The sequence below is a fragment of the Macrobrachium rosenbergii genome, chromosome 3 (genome assembly GCF_040412425.1).
Source record: "Macrobrachium rosenbergii isolate ZJJX-2024 chromosome 3, ASM4041242v1, whole genome shotgun sequence".
In the NCBI taxonomy this organism is placed as follows: domain Eukaryota; kingdom Metazoa; phylum Arthropoda; class Malacostraca; order Decapoda; family Palaemonidae; genus Macrobrachium; species Macrobrachium rosenbergii.
In genome coordinates, this window is record NC_089743.1 from 1,912,186 (window position 1) to 1,927,415 (window position 15,230).

At 38.0% G+C, this 15,230-nt stretch overlaps 1 protein-coding gene across 1 annotated transcript in view; it reads right to left on the reverse strand.

Moving 5' to 3' along the window:
• Positions 1–15,230, reverse strand: part of LOC136828304 (uncharacterized) — a 112,482-nt gene that overhangs the window by 63,497 nt on the left and 33,755 nt on the right. The gene's annotated exons all lie outside the window — the stretch shown is intronic.

Here is a 15,230-nt window from a genome sequence, read left to right on the forward strand (position 1 = left end):
GAATGGGGTGTTCTGGGCAGGAGGTCAGGTGAAAGGAACTCTCTGGGAGGGAGGTCATGGGAACTGGGTGCTCTGAGGGGAGGAGCTGATGGCCTCCTCCAATGATGGACTGGAAGGGTTGGGGGACTGCATTTACCTATAGTTTTGCAAGGCAGGTTAAGGGAAGGGGGTGTTCTAGGAGGGAGGTCAAAGTAACAGAGTGTCCTGGGAGGTAGGTCAGGGGAATGGGGTGGTCTGGGAAAGAGATAAGGGAAACAGGGTGTTCAGGGAGGGAGATAAGTGGAACAGGGAGTTCTAAGAGGGAGGTCAAGGTAATGTGGTGCTTTTGGAGGGAGGACAGCAGAACAGGGAGTTCTGGGAGGGAGGTCAGGGGATCTGGTGTTCTGGGAGGGAGGTCAGGGGAATGGGATGTTCTGAGAGGGCGGTCAAGGAATGGGGTTCTCTGGGAGGTAAACCAGGGGAATGGGATGTTCTGGGGGAGAGGTCCAGGGAATGGAGTACTCTGGGAGGGAGTTCAGGTGAACTGGGTGTTCTGGGAGAGAAGTCAGGGGAATAGGGTACTCTGGGAGGGAAGTCAGGGGACTGGGGTTCTCTGGGACGGAGGTCAGGGGAATGGGATACTCTGGGGCAGAGGTCACAGGAATGGAATGTTCTGGGGGAGAGGTAATGGGGACAGGGTTGTCAGTATGTTGCCCATTTTGCTTTTTAACGTTTTAGTATTGTGTTATTTTGTAATTTTAATATTAAGTCGTTTTGGCAGTAATTTATAAGGTCTCCTGCTTCCTTCTCAACAGCCCTTCAATTGTTTACCAGTTATTACCCTTTTGTTTTCTCTTTTTGTGGCTTGATGCTTTTGCCCTGCCTGCTGACAGGGATGCCTCCCATGCTTCCTCACAGCATGAAGCCAGTTCTTTTTTGAGCCATCACCTTGACAGGTTGCTGATTTGCCTATTGCTTTTGCCTATATTTATAACCAACTATTTTGGATTACTTCCCCTTTGGGAATCGCAGCTGGTGGATCTGTCCTTCCTTGAATCTGGAAGATTTATTGATTATTCATCATCGCCCTTGGCTCAGTTAAACTGCCAAAGGGGACCTCTCTGACGCCTGATAAGCTACTTCTTTGCTTGCTGATCATCAGCTTGAAGTAATCATGGAGTTTGGGCTCTACCGCAGCCCGTTAGGGCCGAATTATCCCTGTCCATGGGGAAAACTCCAGACATGGAGTGTGACTTGAAGTTTTTGAGGAGACCTTTGAATTTTTAATTATTCTATTAATTCATTATTGGCGAGCTTCTCTTTCTTTCTGAGCACCCTCATTTTTGTGTACAATTGATTTGCCATCTGTCATTAATTGAGTGAGTGGGTTATGATTTTTGCTAATTAAGGGTGTTTGTTATTCATTTGATTCATGTATTTTAAAAGCTCAGGTGTCACTTCTGTCTGATCTCTATGTATCAAATATTAAATGGTTTTTGTCAGTGTTTGTTTAGCCCTTTGAATCCTCTTGCACACACATTGTGGTATTGAATACTGAAACCATTATTAACAGTATAGAGTATGTGGTGGTCGAAGCAGGCCATTACAAGTGGCGACCGTGACAGGATATTTTGATCCTTAGTATTTACTTAATTGTGCAAGATTGACTCTTGGAGTTTTTTGTCAGGCAGCTCATTTTCACCTCCTCGAACTTTGTTTAGGGTAATTTATTATTGTGTGTGATTTTTTCAGTATATTTGTGCATGTTTGCGTGTGTGTGTAGTTTTTGAGTATTTTTGTCATGATGGCTAGCGCTGAGGTTAATGTAATGGAACTCTTTAGTGGAGAGGGTTGGCAAGAGAGGCTTGCAGAGCTAGGATTTAGAGGTGGTAGCTGTATTTTTTGAAACTGAACACCCAGTGTCTACAAGGAAGGGTTTGCTGTTGTTGGAGGTATATTAAGTAGTTTTGGCAGTAATTTATAAGGTCTCCTGCTTCCTTCTCACTGGCTTTTTGTAGATGGACGTTTTGTCACCAGACATTTCTTTGCCGGATATTTCGTCAAACAAACCTTTCGTCGTTGGACGTTGCGTTGAATGGAAGTTTCGTCAAACAAATATTTCATCTTTGGATGTTTCGTCAAATAGAAGTCTCAATTAAGGATGTCTCGTTGAATAACCATATAGTAGTTAGATGGTTTTATTTTCCTTTATGGCTTTTCTTTTATTTTTTATTTCTTTAAATAACTCCTTTTTCATCTGCGCATCTCCCAACCCTTGGCAAACGACCACTTAAAACTTGGTCCGTCGTTAACTTCCAATTTATTTTTTTGTCACTTTATGGGTTTCTTTTTAAAGGAATATTCATTATCATGTAAAAATAAAATGTAATAAATAAAATCATTAAAGATTTTTATTTTGGGGAATAACTGTGCTTTCACTGGAATATCATATACTGTACATTTATTCAAATTACGGTAAAACGTCCAAATTGTATGCAATAAATTTTTAGCTATTACAGTCCATCTAAAAATCCATCTGAATTCTAGTAAAACTTATAAAGTATGTGTAATGGCTTTTAAGTACTCGGTCTAAGTTTTCATTTTCATCTGAGAGGTTTTTGTACATACCTTTCATAAACAACTGCATATTTCATTTTAGTAACACTAGGTATAATACCGCATAAAGCCTGTAATATTGTTAGTTCCCAATCATTTCGTTCTTTTTTGAGTTTTGTTATAGGTAGAGACAAGTTTGGATGAATGGTTGATAGTCGTAGTCGAAATACGCGGTGGGTGCCAACCTCCAAGACAATTATTTATGTGTGGTATATATTCCCATCAAGGTCTTTTTTCTGTCATTCCACATGGAGATATCATGTTGTGGGCGTCGTCGCCTTCCCCTTTGTACAATGCCTAACCAAATACTCTCAAAGCAGACGAGAAATTCTCCTAAGACGTTCTCTGTTTCCTCGCCTAAAGAAGCACCAATTCATTAAATGCATCTACGACGTCCTCCTTTGGAACGTGTGCCAAAGCTGTAACGTTTTTGATTAGGAAAGCTTTCCTCGGACGAATTTCTTCAAGTTTAGAAAATATCATATCATATGTTTCTTGATTTTTGAATGTCGTGATGAAGTACACAAGAGGAACGGTATGATTTCTCCAAGGAGAGCTTGGATGGTATATGGCTGATAGCTGGCAGGAGCACTATCAAACATACCGTCACAAAACCAATGCATACTTCTTGTCAATAAATCGAGATTAGCGTCAGCTTCCATTATAACGCTGCTTTCCTCTTCGAATAAAACGAATCCCTCAACCCTTAACGAAACCCTAAGTTGGTCTGTTACTTCGTTCCTATCTGTGAATGTACTTTGTCTTCTAATCATTCTGCTAAGACTTTCTGTTTGGGAAGAGAACCAGTTGCTTCTACGGGGAAGTCAGATGTGCTGCTTTGTATTATAGTACTCGTAACTTCTTCAGTATTAGAGGCTCTTCCCTTCATCTTCTGCACTGTCTTGAGTAAGCTACAACAGATCTACTTGCATCTGGTGGGTGAGAATGTTGGGGTGGATCACCTTGCAGTATATCATTCACTGTCTTAAGTCGCTCCGTCAAGCGTAATGTCTGTGCGGTGTTGTATAGACAGATAAGGTTGAAGCAGATGGAGACTGATCCGCAAAAGTTAAAAGCAGAGGACAGAGAAACAGAGAGACAGCATGAAATTGCCATGCAAACCCTTAGAAACAGGCGTTCTTCTTCTTCCCCTTCTCAAAATAGGTCAGTAGCGCCTGGTATCAATTTGGTAGAGGCATTAAAATTTGTTCCTAATTTTCAGGAGAGTAATGAGGCTGATTTTTTTGTGTCCTTTGAAAGGATAGCTACTAGGTTGGAGTGGCTCCGGGAGTACTGGACCACTCTTATCCAAAGTATATTGCTAGGTAGGGCACAAAAAGTGTATGTCACTCTCGATGAGGATTTATCATCTGACTATTATAGCGTGAAGGCCATAGTTCTAAAGGCTTACGAACTCGTTCCTAAGCATATAGGCAACGCTTCAGAAATTTACAGAAAAATAGAGATCAGACTTTTGTAGAGTTCGCCAGGAGCAAGGAACAATATGCTGGCTTTCTTAAATCAAAGGAGGTGACTGATTATGACAAAAAAGAATTAGTGTTGGTGGAGGAATTTAAGAGGTGTGTGCCTGACAAGTTGAAAGTGTACCTTGAGGAGTTGAAACTTGACACCCTGCAGGAAGTAGCCATCGCTAGTGACGAATATTGTTTACCCCATAGAAATGTGTTAGGGGAAGATCCGGAAATGAGAAATCTGGTTGGGTAAGAGTAGGAAGGAGTAATAGGAGTAATAATAATAATAATAATAATAATAATAATAATAATAATAATAATAATAATAATAATATACAAAACAGTAGCGCTAACTATAATAATAATTCTCATTTTTCTCCTAACAGCGGTAACAGGGGGTCAAATTTCATTAACCCTGATAAATTAAGGGCAATGACATTCTTCTTTTGTAATAAGAAGGGACATGTCAAAAGTATGTGTTTTGCATATAAGAAATCTCATAAGGGTAAAGGGAGCCCGGTATGGTAATGAGTGTGGAGAAGAAAGAACCACGAACCAATGACTAAGCAGCAGGAAATCCTTAGAACCTCTTCAAAAGTACTGTCTCTCGGTAGTGTCTCCTCAAGTAATTCAGGTGAGAAAAGGAGTGTGCGAATTTTGCGCGACACAGGTGTCGCTCAATCCATGATTCTTCTGGACACGGTTATGTCTTATCCTGTGGAGAGTGTTTGTTTAACATATCCTTCCTTTTCAGGGACTTTAAAATTGGCCATCGTTGAAAAATTTCTTGTTAAGGATGTGGATGTTGTTGTAGGGAATGATGTTGCCCTTGAGAATAAGACTTGTCCACTATTAATAAATCCTGACAATGAAGTAGCTGTAGCCACTCGTTCTGGGTCTGGAATTGTTGACGCTGCAGAGTCAGCAATTGATGTAGCTTTGAGTAGTTTAGATCGTAGTGATAGTGTAAATGTAGATGTTAATATTTTGAAGGATAAACCTAATTGGACAGTTGATGCGCTTTTAAGGCTCAGAAAAAAGGATTTTCAGGATCTTCCTGTAGAATCATTTGAGATACCTGATTTGACTAACCCCATATCTATAATAATCAGGAATATCTTATTTGGGTAAGTAGACCTAGGGATGTCAATGATGATGATTATGAGGTTTTGAGACAACTTATGGTTCCTTTTGTTTACAGGAATGAGTTAATGTCATTAGCCCATGAAAATGGCTTAGCTGGTCATTTCGGCATTTGTTAAACTACGGGTAAGTTGATGAAAGGTTATTATTGGCCCAAGTTGAAGGCAGATGTGAAGAAGTGTGTAAATAGTTGTGATGTCTGTCAGAAGGTCGGAAAGCCAAACCAGCCAGTGCCAAAGACATCACTATGTCCTATTCCTGTTGTCTCTGAACCTTTTAAAGAGGTTACTATTGATATTGTTGGTCCCTTACAGAAAACAAGTAGTGGAAATGAATATACTTTGACTATAATGGATAAGATGTCTCGATATCCTGAGGCAATACCACTACGAACGATAAAAGTGCTAAAATTGTTGACGTGATAAATTATTTTTTCACCAGGTTTGGGATGCCCAAAATAATTCAATCAGATTGTGGATCTAATTCTATCAGTAGGTATTTCAGAGGTAAAATGGCAGAGTTAAATATTAAACATGTGACTTCTTCTCCATATCATCCGGAAAGTTAGGGCGCTCTAGAAAGATTTCACCAAACCCCGAAATCTATGATAAAGAAGTACTGTTTGGTTAGTGGTTCCAAACGGGATAAGGAATTACCATATTTATAGTTCGCTTTTCGTTCAGTGCCGAGTCAGTCTTTAGGTTTTTCACCTTTTAGCATTGCGTTTCTTCATTGTGTACGTGGACCTCTTGACGTGGTTAGAGAGTCTTGGGAGGGAGATGTCCCTCAGATTACTTCATTAGATTATGTCTCTAATTTAAGTGACAAGTTGACCAAGGCGTGGAAATCTGCAGGTGAAAATATATTGTGTAGTCAAAAATGTAGTAAAAAAAGAATTAATTTTTTTTTTTGACAGGAGGGCTAAAGCACATGAGTTTGCGGTAGGTGATAGAGTGTTGGTTTTATTACCCATGCCAGGAAATCCACGTCAAATTTTGAAGAAGGTTATTGATAATAATTATTTAGCAAAGACACCTGAACGAAGGAAACCATTTCAGCTTTGTCATATAAATATGTTGAAGGCAAATAGGGAACGTGAGAAAGTCCTTCCCTTGGCAACCGTTGGGGATGCGGTAAGTTCTGATAAAAAAAAAAATCTTGTTTTCCAGAGGGTGAAAATGTTGATGATAATTGTTTTGATGGGTTTGAATGACTCTCTGGTAATAAGGATTCTTTAAAGAATTTCTCTAGTATGATTTCTCGTTTAAGTAGAGTAGAACAAAAGTCTTTGAAAAAATTGGTATTTAATTATAAGGAATTGCTTTCAGGTGTTCCTGGACAGACATCTGTCCTTGAGCGTGGTGTTGACTTGGGTAATGCGACCACGGTAAGGCATTCTCCTTGCAGGTTGAATCCTTTTAAGAATGCTGTTGTAGCTAAGGAGGCCCATTATATGTTGAACCCCGGTCTGACCGAACCCCGCAAAAGTCCCTGGTCATCGCCTGTTGTATTGGTCAAGAAACCCGACGGGGATTTCAGGTTGTTTAGATTACCGTAAGGTGAATAAGGTCACCAAACCTGATTCTTATCCATTACCTCGAATTAAAGATTGCATTGATAGGATGGGCAAGTCGAAATATATTAGTAAATTCGACTTGTTAAAAAGTTATTGGCAAGTTCCTCTGTTTAAAAGCTCAGGGGCCTTGTCAGCTTTCGTAACGCAGCAAGGATTATTTCAATGTAAAGTTATGCCTTTCAGTGTGAAGAATCCTGCTGTTGCTTTTCAAAACATGATGAGTACTTTAGTGCATAATTTAGAAGGGTGTGTCTTCTATATTGACGATATAGTAATTTCTAGTGATGACTGCATGGGACACCCACCTAAAACGTGTCAGAGCATTGTCTGAGGCTTGGAAAAATGCTGGGTTGGCTATCAATTTAAAAAAAAAAAAGTGAGTTTGTCAAAGCGAAGGTGGTATATTTGGGTCACGAGGTTGGTGGTTTGCGGTGTGGTGGCTCCCAAGCAGGCAAACGTTGAGTCCATCAAGGGTGTAGAAATTCCCAAGTGTCGGAGGGATGTCAGAAAATTCCTTGGTTTGGTAGGGTATTAATTACCGTCGATTTGTTGAGAATTCTTCCGGCATTGCTGAACCTCGGGCTAACTTGCTACGTAAGAATGTATTGTTTAATTGGACTAATAAAACGAAAAATTTCCTTATTTTGAAAGCCCACGATTTTGACATTCCATTCTCACTTGCTACTGATGCACGTGATGTTGGTGTTGGAGCAGTGTTATTACAGAATGACGAACAGGGATTTTCTCATCCTGTTGCGTTCTTTCCCAAAAAAATTGTCCCCCGCCCAACGTAGGTATTCCTCAGTGGAGAAAGAAACATTAGCTTCGGTTTGGCTGGTAACCATTTTCAGGTTTATCTTTCTTCCACAGGATGTCCCATTAAAACACTAACCGACCATAACCCTCTTGTTTTCCACAGCAGGTACAGAAATAAAAACCAACGATGAATGCGTTGGAGTCTTCTGCTACAGGAGTGGAATCTGGATTTTGCCCACATTCCAGGTGAAGACAATATTGTCGCTGGTGCCTTGTCGCGCATTGTTGAATAGGGATAAGTAGGTCGGGAACGTGCCCCGACTTTTCGTCCGACGTCACTTCGTTCATGTCTTTTGGTCATACGTCATTTTGTCCAATGATTTTTTTGTCCAACGACTTTTTGTCCAATTGTACACTACATAAACTCCGCAGAAAAATCTATAACGAGCCTCGCTAAAGGAGTCTTATTACCATTTTCTTTCCTTTAACGAGCCTCGTAAAAGGATTATTACCGTTCTCTTTTTTCTGCTCTGTTAAAAGTTGTTATTGTATTGTTTAATAAAACCTTGATAAAGTAGTATAATCATTCTCTCTCGTAAGTCTGGTACTGTATATAGAAATTGCTAAAATTTAATGTAAACTTTCTGAATTTGCCCATCCCGAGATGGCAAAGTTCATTGTGTCGACCAAGAACAAAAGAAAAGTAGTTGATCAAAGTAATAACATCTACGATTTTCATTCAAGCAATACAAAACTAGGAAAAGAATACTGGAGATATGAGAATAGAAGGCTGTGTTCAGTGCGAATTCACACGGTAACGGAAAACAGTGAGCCGAAAATTATTTATTTTTCTAGTGAGCACCTTCATCCAGATTTGTTAATTGCTAGAAAAACAGTTGCAGAAATAAAGCATGAAGCAGCGGAACACAGCAGCAAGTTCGCGTAACAGCGGCCAAGTTTACGCAACTAACAGAAAATACTTGTTCTTTACTTCCTAGGTTGCCCGTACTTTCAAGGACTATTCAAAGGTGCCGAAAAAAAATTCTGGATTCCAGCTAATCCAGCGGCTAGACATGGTTTTGAAATACCTAATGAATATTGTAAACTTGACAATGGCGAACACTTTCTGGGATATGATTCGGCGTCGAGGATCAACAGTGCTTATCAGTATTTGCATCAGAAAGTGCTCTCCAGGATATAATAGCATCATATCGTCATTGGTCATGTGATGGAACCTTCAAAATTGTGCCAGAACAGTGGTTTCACTTGTGTCGCATTCATGTACAAGTTAAGGGTAGCAGTTTTCCACGGGTCTTTGCATTACTGCCGAATAAAACAAAGCAGACATACGAATTATTTTTTGAGCAATTGAAAATTATGCAGCATAATGCAGATCCGCTTGATATCATGGCAGATTTCGAGGGTGCAGTGCACAAAGCAGTTAATTTATCACTCCCTAATTCATCTGTTGTGGCATGTTTGTTTCATTTGAGCCAGTCAGTGTGTCGAATAATTACAGATTTAGGGCTCAAAGAAAAATGCAATACAGACTCCGAATTCTGTCTTAAAATTCGATGTTTTTCAGCATTAGCCTTCCTCCCCGTTGAAGAAGTACAAGAGGCTTATGAAGATTTAATAGATGATGAGGAAATAACTGCTGAATTCATCGCTTACTTCTACTCGACTTACACAGGCATTGAGAGAGGACGTGGTGGCAGAGGAAGGAGAGAACCACCTACATTCTCGATAGCTGTGTGGAATGTTAACCAACGTATTCTTCAAGAGTAAATAATGCTGCAGAGTCGTTTCATTCTGCGATAAACCGTTTGGCGTGTGGAGCACATTTGAATATTTGGAAATTAATGAAAACTCTGAAGGAAGAGGAAGGGTTCGTTAAAGGTTAAAAAAACTCAAATTCTTAAGGGAGATCTGTCAAATTCATGTACGCGATATTAAAAAAAATAGCTGAACGCCGCAAAAGATTGTCCACTGAAAATGGTTCAGCAAGAAAATTTGATTTTTGAGGAATGTTGCACATAATTTGCGTCAATTTTCAGTGATCATAATAAATCATTAGTTATATCATTACTTTTCTTAAATTACTGTTTTTAAATACATTTTTTACTGTGTTTTACTTGTATCCTATCGATAAAATTCTCAATGATCATTTGATCTACAGTCCCCTTTTTTTTAAAGAGTTTATTTACAAGTGATCATAATAAATGATCAGTTATATCTTATTACTTTTCTTAAACGCCTTTTTTAAAAAGCATTCTATCACTATTTTACTTGTATCCTGTCAATAACATTCTCATAGATTTTTCGCTCTTGATATTCATCTTTTTTTTATTGAGTTTATTTACTAGTGATCATAATAAATTAGACAAAATGTCGTTGGACAAAAAAAAAAAAATTTGACAAAAAGGCGTAGGACCAAAAGACGTGGACGAAGTGACGTTGGCGCGAAATGACGTCTGGCGAAAAGACATACTGTAGCACCGGTCGGGAATGGTTACAGGAGGTCATGCAGGTAATCAGGTAATCTGTGTATCGTTCTAATTATGGCATGTGTGCTGACGGAGTAAGTTTATGTATGGGTAAGTGAGGTGAAGGTATATTTAGTGTGTCATAACCTCATTTATAATTTTTCGTCCTTTTTTTCGTGGCGACGTAATGATGTAATAGTTCAAGTCTTGGGTTAAGGTTTACTTAAGATTGATGTTAATTGTGAGATGAAAAGATTGTACAAAATTTGTCGATCAGGTTTGTTCTAGGTTAAGGTTTACGTAAGATTAAGTCTAATTATGAGTTAAAGCAGTTGTATAATATTTACTGATCGGGTGATTTAGTTTTAAGGCTTATAACTACGCTTCACTACTATTTTTGCGTGTTTGTTTGCGCGGGGGTGGTCGGGTCAGTGCTGGTTTTCTCTGTGTCGTCCTGAGTTGGTGTGTGGATTTTTATAGGACGCTCTATCATAGTGAGTGCAGTGAATCACTGTATGAAGACGATGTTGTTTGTGGAAAAAGTGTTGTGGCCTAAACTTAAAACCCGGTTGGTGATATTAAAGGTTTAAGTGTAAACTCAACTGTTTAGTTCGTGTTAGCTCAACTATTATGTGCATTGAGTTGTGGAGGTGGTTTGTAGGTTTTGGGCTGAAAACCCCCGGTGTTATTGTGTCAGAATTAATATGTGATGTCAGCAACATTTGTATATTGGGTGTAAATTTTTATCTGCTAACCTTGGTAGGCTACTTGCCATCCCACTTTGAGCTTCCAGGAATTCTGGGCGTATTTACGCACCACTTTAGTGATTTTTTTTTTTTGAGATATGTAATAATTTTTTTAACGTTATTGGTAGACTTATGGTCTTGTATTATATATTTTTGCCTAATATCATCATACTGTGTTGAATTATCATTGTGATAATTTTACATAAGTACTTTACTAGTTTGTGTTAACATTTATCATTTTATGTCACTCTATAAGTTAATTTAATTTTTTATTTATTATTGTAAATTTTAATGTTTTAGTATTGTGTTATTTTGTAATTTTAATATTAAGTCGTTTTGGCAGCAATTTGTAAGGTCTCCTGCTTCCTTCTCACCGGCCCTTCGATTATTTACCTGTTATTGCCCATTTGTTTTCTCTTTTTATGGCTTGACGATGCTTTTACCCTGCCCGCTGACGGGGATGCCTCCCATGCTTCCTCACAGCATGAAGCCAGTTCTTTTTGAGCCATCACCTCGACAGGTTGCTGATTTGCCTATTGCCTTTACCTATATTATAACCAACTATTTGGATTACTTCCCCTTTGGGAATCGCAGCTGGTGGATCTGCCCTTCCTTGAATCTGGAAGGATTTACTGATTATTCATCATCACCCTTGGCTCAGTTAAACTGCCAAAGGGGACCTCTCTGACGCCTGGTAAGGTACTTCTTTGCTTGTTGAGGTCATCAGCTTGAAGTGATCATAGAGTTTGGGCGCTACCGCAGCCTGTTTGAGCCGAATTATCCCTGTCCACGGGGAAAACTCCAGACATGGAGTGGGACTTGAAGGTTTTGAGGAGGCCTTTGAATTTTTAATTATTTATAGATTCATTTGGCGGCTAGTTAGTTTGTAATTTGGGAGGTTATTCCGCTTCTTTTTACCTTCTCTTTCTTTCTAGGCCCCCTCCTTTTTGTGTACAATCGATTTGCCATCTGTCATTAATCGAGTGAGTGAGTTTTGATTTTTGCTGATTAAGGGTGCTTGTTATTCATTTGATTTATGTATTTTATGAGGCTCAGGTGCTACTTCTGTCTGATCTTTATGTATTAAATATTAAGTGGTTTTTGTCAGTGTTTGTTTACCCCCTTGAATCCTCTTGCACACATTGTGGTAGTTGCACGATTCCGCCCATTGTGGACTTTGTCATTGTATTAGCGAATATTGAAACCATTATTAACAGTATAGAGTGTGCGGTGGTCGAAGCAAGCCATTGCAGGGTACTCTGGGAGGGGGTTCAGGGAGACAGGGTGTTCTGGGAGAGAAGTCAGGGGAATGGGGTTCTCTGGGAGGGGGAGTTGATGGCCTCCTCCAATGATGGAATGGATGGGGTGGGGGACTGTAATACACATGGTAGATCATTATATGCCATGTACATCGCAACTTTGTGTCTAACCGCAAAAAAATCTGTACTGATGCAGTTTGGCATAACAAGATCTACTAGTTGGATAAAGAGGGACTCAGTTTTGTGGAAACATTTACTTTGCAGTCGTAATTGTAAAATGCATTAATAAATGTGCATGGTACATATATATATATATATATATATATATATATATATATATATATATATATATATATATATATATATTTATTGTGTATGTAATGTATATGAATTTTTGTCACTTATACGACTTCTTTTATATTCACAAATATTAATACATAATTATCGTTTAATATCCTATTCACTACATCTTGGGAATAACCAATACCCAAGGGGAATTACAACTGCTAAGTACTTCGTCCCCGGCAGGATTCCGACCATTGCCACGCTTAGAAACAACGACTGCTGTACTCACATACACACACACACACATATACATTTATATATATACATATACATATATATATATATATATATATATATATATATATATATATATATATATATATATATATATATATATATATATATATATATATATATATATATATATATATATATATATATATATATATTTTTTTAAAGATACTGTGTTTGTATGTGTGGATGCCCTTTAACCAGGGAAGTGAAATTCAAACACTCAGATTGATAAAGACGGAGAAAGTCTTGATACGTGTATTTTGCCCTGACCCGTAGGCTATTGTCGAAACAGGAAGTGGAATATTTCAGTGCAGTTTTCATTATGCATTCCCATCAGTATGAAGAGCCTTGCCTCACTTACCTGACTTGATAAATAGACTAATTTCGAAGTAGCTCTCAAAGCCCGCATTTTTTGAAAACTCTTGAAGGCAAAATCCATCGAAATAAGAAAAAAAATTATATAAATCGCTTTCAGATAAGAAGGGTCATGCACATACAGGACACAAATACATAAGTGTATGAGCTTATTGACTGAGAAGTATAGTTTAGATCGTTATCGTTACAGTTATTTTATACACTCCAAAATTAGTATAATATTTAATAAGTATACATGGCATGTTCAAAAGATGAAGACGCATATTGCAAATGCGTTGAATAATACTGGATTCCCTCAGACATTTTGACTGCCTGGCATAAATCCAAATAATATAAAACTAGGTTGGTGGAACAAGTACACTGCAGATGTGCATGAATCTTCTTTTCCGAAAGCGATTTATATTGTTGTTTTTTCTTTAATTTTTTTGGTGGATCTTCCCTTTAAGAGTTTATAAAAATGCGGGCTTTCAGAGATACTTCGAAAATAGTCAATTTATCAACCCAGGTACGCGAGGCAAGGTGCGGTACGGGCTCTTCATACTGACAGGAATGAGTTCGATTTAAGCGACGAGAGTCACAATTGACTTGTAACTTCCCGGACACAAATGGCAGAGCTCCGTGCAATGCTGGACATGTCCTTCACTCCGCGGCAGATACCACCAACAAGAAGTTGTCCAAATAATTTCACAGCTTCAACTTTGAAAAAAAAACTTATATTTGTTTGTGCATATTTTGTCTTTGGCATATTTCTTGACGAACCCGAAACGTTGAATTTCTGTATTCGTATAAGCTTCAGGCAGTTGTTACGGTTATTAATAAAAGAAAGCGGTTTGTGTTAGCAAGCATGAGCTGCTTGAAGATTCGTCTGTTTCAGCCCGGGGTTCTCTGTAGGTTCGTGGCAATATCAAGGGATACTATTACATAGTACACACAGTACTCTAATTTGATAGTACACACAGTACTCTAATTTGATATCTCAAAGAATGCATATGTAGTGTTTAACAAAGAAGGAATGACGAGTAATACGCATGCGTTTACATAATATACTTTGTTGTCATTAATATGATAATAATTTCTAAGAAAAAAAGGTCCCCTGGAAAAAGTCTGACCATTACAGAGGCGAACTGATGAATGAAAGGTGAAAATAAAAAAGGGAAAATGACGACTCACCCGCTCCACATATTTCAATAACTGAAAAATGAAGCATTTCCATAACCCACAAGGCTGCCTTGCCATACAGCCGAGCTGCTCGGCATAGTTCACCTGAGTGTACCCTAACCACGATCACTAAAATTCAGGGTTTTGAAAGGCAACTGTTACAGGCTATTATTCGTCCAGCCCAAATTTCAAGAACAGTGGCTTTATGGTGACCACAAACATTATTCAAAAGCGCAGAAAAAGCGCAGTCTCTTTGCACATCATCACTTGCCTCATCACTCATGGACATCTTGCTTCAGGGGAGGGGGAAACCTTCGGCAGTAGTGTTGCTCTTTGCTTATTGTTTTCATTTTACTTTTTATATCTCTGGAATACTGTATCAGGTTTTAAAGACTTACTGAGGCATAAAAGGTCAGTACCTCCTGAATCAACACACACACACACACACACACACACACACACACACATATATATATATATATATATATATATATATATATATATATATATATATACATATATATATATAATTATATATTTATATGTATACATATGTATGTATGAGGCTATAAATGTCGTTTAATATCCAATTCACGTTACTTTTGGAATATCGCCGATGGGGAATTATCACCGAAGGGGAATTATAGGTGATAAATGGATCGGTAGGCTACTGCCCGGCAGTGGCGATCCATCTATCACTTGTAAATTCCCCTTCGGCGATAATTCCCCATCGGGGATATTCCCGAAGTAGCGTGAATTGATATTAAACGACATTTGTAGCATCATGACTGTATATAAATCATGGTGTGATAAAAAATATACTGTATATATATATACTGTATATATATATATATATATATATATATATATATATATATATATATATATATATATATATATATATATATATATATATATATATATATATATATACATGCATACATGCAATCATATATAAGTGTGCATTTGTACGTATTTTCCGTATCTTAGTATAAATGATTGCTTATTTTTTACAATACAAGCAGGTATCAGGAAGTACGCATGAACGGATGTGGTTAATTTACAAAAGAAAAGAAAAGAAAAGA